Here is a 6,000-nt window from a genome sequence, read left to right on the forward strand (position 1 = left end):
GTCCGGAGGGGTCAGTCTCCCAGGCACAGAGCAGGACGGAGCAGGGACAGCACGGGTTGGGGGTGGGGGCAGGAGTGGAGGGTGACTGGCACAGTGGTCAAGGAGGTCAAAGCAGCAGAAGGGCCAAGGAGGGGAGGGCTGGGAGGAGGCCATTCGTGACTTCTAGAGATCAGTCTCAAAGGAGCAGGTGAAGAGTGTGAGTAGCAAAGCCATCCCTAAAAAGCAAAAAAAAAAAAAATAAAAGAAATATGTGATAATGAAAGGGCAGCAATTGAAGGGGAAGCAGAGACAAGGGAGGGGTTTTTGGAACAGGTGCAACTGTGCCCAGGTGAACATGGAGGGGAACATGCGGATGGGGAGGTAGGACTCGAAGACGTTGGAAGAGACAGGACGTGGGTGAGAAAGCAGGTTCCTGGGGATCATCCAGGGCAGAGAAAGACAGAAAGACAGCAGTCATCTTGGAAAAGAAAAATGGAATTCTGGGATGGAGGTAGGGCAGAGGAAGAAAGGAGGATTTTGGAGAGAAAGGTACTTAAGAGGGAGGAAAATAATACCAACCACATTTTTTTTCTTGCTGAGGAAGACTGGCCCTGAGCTAACATCCGTCCCCATCTTCCTCTGCTTTGTATGTGGAACACCTACCACAGCATGGCCTGCCAAGCGATGTCATGTCTGCACCCAGGATCCCAACTGGCGAACCCCGGGCTGCTGAAGGGGAATGTGCAAACTTAACCACTGAGCCACTGGGCCAGCCTCTCAACCACTTTTTTTCTGAGCACTTGACAATGTGCTGTAGCTTTACATATCCAGGTAGTGAAGCCAGCCTAGAGAGTGAAGAAACCTGTCCAAGGCCACAGAGCTAGGAAAGAACAGAGCTGGGCTTAAACACAGATCTGCAAGGAGCCAAGGTTTGTGTGATTGACCCCTACTCTGCGGTTCCGGTGTCTGTCCCACTCCGCCATCACATCCCTACACTTTCCCCCAGGTGCAGACTAGGTGTTCTCCACAACCCCGGCCAGACTCTGGACCAGTGCTGATCCAATCCAGCAGAGGGTGAGGTTCCCTATGCTTCTGACTCAGCCCCACGATGCCGGTGATGTCTGAGCCAGGGTCAGTGCCTGGGTCCCTGTCTCTCATCTCCTGTGTCAGCACCTAGAGCTTCCCTTTGGGTCTGCCATCTTGCATCACCACGGCTGCGCCCACCAACTGCTACTAGACTGGCCTGCTGTGTGCCTGCCTTAGACCTAATCCAGTTCCCCTGTGTATGTGCACACACATACACAGACACACACACTCTCTCTCTCAGTTCTGGGGAAGTGTCCTGCCCCGAAGAGGGGAGTCATGGGCCCTGGACAGGGGCTGAGATCCTCAACTCAGAAAATATGAGATGTAAAGATTGGGAGAACCACCTCAGCTGGATGTGCCAGAGAGTGATGGTACAGACACAAGGAGGTGAGAAGAAGGTCAATCTGTGAGGGGTCAGAGATGAGAGAGAAGTTGAGGCTTGGAGGCAGGGGTTTGGACCCAGGAAGATGAGATCAAGTAAAAGCAGGACAGGACCAAAAAGGGAACTGAGAAAGGCAGGTCCTAAGTGGCTGCTTATCAGCAAATGACATTTGTAGGCTCTGATGTTTGCAGTTGGTGGCCCAGCCAAGGGTGGGTTGGACACCATCGATTACTCTCTGCAGCCCACTTCTCAGGTGGGGCAGGGCCAGTTGGGCTGACGCTGTACCCTGATAGAATTTGAGTTGCTCCAGCTTTGAGAGGCCGACTCCCGTGCTAGCCACACTGTGCCCCAGCCTAGCACAGGTCTGGGTGCTGGCTATGGTCCTTACCAGACTCTGGTGCTTCTCTAGCAGCTCAGGCTGGCCAGAGCGGGGATGGAGGATAATGGAGGATCTAAAAGAGGGTGAGGATGCTCACATCTGACTGCCTAGGTTTGCTCCTAGGAAAGAAGGAGAGGCGGGGAGAAATGTGTGTTTGAGGAGGGTGACGATTGGAACAGCTGTTGTAGGGGTTCACTACTCCAGGCATTCTGAAAAGGATTGCCCAGCAGCTGTGAAGTTTCAGCTGAAGTCAGACATCGGGAGTATGTCATGTGTCCAGTCGTACTTCTGGTCTGGGGCTTCCCCGGCAATGGCCACCATCATATCCAGGAACACTGAGGCTCCAAGAGACCTGAGTTCTCTAGTGCAGTGACCAGCACAGACGTGGTGGTTGAATGAATGCATACATCGGCGAAAGACGGGGCTCAGATGTAATGAGAGAGGGAAAAGGATCTCTGTGCCCAAATGTGAGGCGGCAGGTCTCTTTGAACTCAGACTTAACAAAGAGAAAGGAAAGACCCCATGCTTGGGTGTGGGGCAGTGCAGAAATACTCCTGTGCTCAGATATGAGGATCAGGGAGTCGAACCACAAATTAGTGCAAGCATTTGATATGCATGCACTGTGAGGAATCCGTAATGATTTCTTGGTGCCCGCCCTTTGCTATGAGGCTTAGAGGAATTAAAAGACCCTTTCCTCAGGTGGGAAGGAGGTGGGAAGAAGCGGTCAGAATGGAGCATAAATGGGCCAGAAAGTAAGGTAAAGATTCATGAGACTTCTGAGTTCTGCTTCTGCCTAAGACACAGAAAGCTAGAAACATTTAAAATAGCACCCAAATCCTACTTAGGTGGAAATACTTGGATAGAAATTGAGCAAAATATGTGCAAGATTTGTATGCTGAAAAGCACAAAACATTGGTGAGAGAAACCATAGAAGAAACAAATCAATGGAGAGCTAAACTGTGTGCGTGGACTGGAAGATTCGATTGTGTTCAGATGTTTAGTTTCCCCCAAACTGAGCTACAGATTCAATGTATCCCCAATCAAAGCCCAGCAGACTTTTTTGGGGGGTGGCGGGTAGGTATAAATTGACCAGCTGATTCTAAAATTTACTTGGCAAAGCAAAGTAACTAGAAGAGCAAAACATTTTTAAAAAGAAAAATGTAGTTGGATTATCCACACTACCTGATTTCAAGAGTTATTCTAAAGCTACAGAAAGTCGTCAAGATGGTGTGACATTGGTGGAAGGAGGGACATATAGATGGAACATAATGGACAGTCAAGAAATAGACCTGTATGTCAATTGATTTTCCTCAAAGATATCAAGGCAATTCAATGGAGAAAAGATAGTCTTTCCAACAAAGGATGCGGGCACAGTTGGACGTCCATAGGCAAAAAAAGAACCACTAATTATGTCTTCCACCACATGCAAAAATTAACTCGAAATGGATCATAGGCCAAAATGTAAAACCTAAGACTAAAAAATTTCTAACAAAAAATATAGGAGAAAATCTTTGTGACTTTGAGGTAGGCAAAATTTTCTTAGTAGAACAGAAAAAGCACAAATCCTAAATGAAAAATCAATAAATTGGACTTCATCAGCGTTAAAATCTTTTATCCTCTGAAAGACACTGTTAGGAAATGATAGAACAAGCTACTGACTGGAAGAAAATATTTGCAAGTCTCATATCTGAAAAAGGACTTGTATCCAGAATCTTTGAAGAATTCTCACAACTCCATAATGATGAGAATAGCAAACAATAAAAAAAGGACAAAAGATGTCAACTAATACTTCGCCAAAGAAGATACGCAGATGGTAAGGAAACGATGAAAAGATGTTCAACATCATTGCTCATTAGGAAAATAAAATTAAAGCTATTATAAGATGTCGCCATAAACCTATCAAAATGGCTCCCAAAAAACCGTGACAATGCTGAGTCTTGGCAAGGATGCAGAAATGATACAGCCACTTTGCAAAAGAGTGTGGCAGCTTTCATAAAGTTAAACATATACCTACCGCATAACCTATCAGTCTCACTCCTAGGATTCCATCCAACGGAAATGAAAACATATGTCCACACAAAATATATGTACATGAATGTTTATAGTGGCTTTATTCACAATTGCCCGAAGCTGGAAAGAACTCAAATGTTTGTCAGCTGGTGAATGGATAGACCACCTGTGGTTCATCCATACGATGACATACTATTCAGCAATAAGAAGGAATGCATTACTGAGAAGCGCAACCTCACACATGTTGAACGCATCACGCTAAGTGAAGGAAGCCAGACTCAGAAGGCTGCATGCTGCGTGATGCCACATATACGCCGTGCCAGAAAGCACAGGAAGCTACAGGAACGGAAGTTAGGTCAGTAGTTGCCGGGGCCTGGATTAGCAAAGAAGGGACTGGCGAACAGGGGCACGAGGGGACTTTTTTGGGCTGATAGAAGTGTTCAGTATTTTGATTGCAGCGGTTGTTACATAGATGTATGAGTTTATAAAAATCCATAGACCGGGACACCCTAGCGGGATGAATTTTTGTGTACATAAATGATATGCCAATAATCCTGACTTTATAAAGAAAGACCTAGAAGGGTATCTATAGAGCGATCAGGTGGCCTCAGAGTCCTCAGTTCCCAGGCCCCTAGGTCAGGGCTTGGCGGTCAGCTCTCTAAGTGGAGGACTGTCTGGTGTCGCCATGAAGTCCCCATCTCTAAGCACATTCCCTGAGCATGTGGCACATGCACAGTAAATATGGGTAAAGAAGTGACTAGAAGAGCAAATCAGTGAAGGCTGGCAGGCAACCCGAGCAGACTGATCATCCACAGGCCCTGTGGGCTCCTCCAGCCTCTGCTGCTACTCCCCCAGCACAACTCAATTTCCTGCCCCTGGGAATCGCTTCCCCTCCCCCCTACCCCATCCCTGACTGGATCGCTGTGTGCCTTTGCACATGCAGGTCCCTGTGCCTCAGTCACTCTTCACAGGACCCGCACCTGTGGAAAAAGCACACCCCACCCCCAGAACTCCAGGACATGTCCTGTCTTTTCCCGTCCTATAGGATGGTCAGGAGTTCAAGGTGTGTGTATGTGTGTGTGCACAAAATAATGCCCGTGTGAGCGTGTGCACACAGGAGGTGCCCAAGTGTGCAAAGGAGGCTAAACGTGGGCCGGAGATTCCAGGGAGAAAATTCTCCCTCTCCCAGAAGGCCCATTCTCCCGTTCCCCTGCTAACTAGGACAATAGTACTAGTTAATATTTATTGAGTGCTTACTGTGCGTCAGGCCTTGTTCTAAAGCACTTTGTCTGTAGAAATCCATGTTATCCTCCCAATGACACAACGCACTATTGTTATTCCCATTTCACAGATAGGGGAACTGAGACACAGAGAGTTTACAAATGTGTGGTCACACACACAGGAAGCAAGGAAGGAGGGACTGGAAGCCACAAAGTCTGGCTCCAGAGCTGTGTTCCTTTTTTTTTTTTTTTTTGAGGAAGATTAGCCCTGAGCTAACATCTACTGCCAATCCTCCTCTTTTTTTTTTTTTGCCTGAGGAAGACTGGCCCTGAGCTAACATCCGTGCCCATCTTTCTCTACTTTATATGTTGGACGTCTGCCACAGCACGGCTTGCCAAGCAGTGCCATGTCCGCACCCAGGATCTGAACCAGCGAACCCTGGGCCGCTGAAGCGGAACATGTGCACTTAACGGCTGCACCACAGGGCCGGCCCCCAGAGCTATGTTCTTTAATTGCTGCCACATTGCAGGGATGCCAGCCCGGAAGGAAGGACTGGAAGGGACTGTGTGCGAGTCCTGGCCTCCAAGAGGAGCTGCTGTTCTCCATCCCTTGCAAGGCTGGAGCCAGAGGATGGCAGGCTCTGCAGCTGGAGGAAGGTCTGAACATGGCTGTGAGGACAGGGATCCCTGGGCTGGACTCTGCGAGGAGGCAGAGCTGCCTCGGACCCTGACCAGCCCCAGCCATGTGGGGTGACTCTGGCTGGCAAGGGCAGAAGGGCAGGCTGGCCTCTCAGAGGTCTGGGCTCCTCGGCCGCCTGCTGCCAGCCTGCAGCGGCCGGCTCCTCCTCTTGCCTCCTCCCCCACCCTCACACCCCCTCCCTGGATCATAAAGCCAGACCCCAGTCCTGACTCTTGCTCAATCCTCGGGAGCCAGTTCCTGTGGG

This window comes from Equus quagga, chromosome 15 (genome assembly GCF_021613505.1).
Source record: "Equus quagga isolate Etosha38 chromosome 15, UCLA_HA_Equagga_1.0, whole genome shotgun sequence".
Classification (NCBI taxonomy): Eukaryota; Metazoa; Chordata; class Mammalia; order Perissodactyla; family Equidae; genus Equus; species Equus quagga.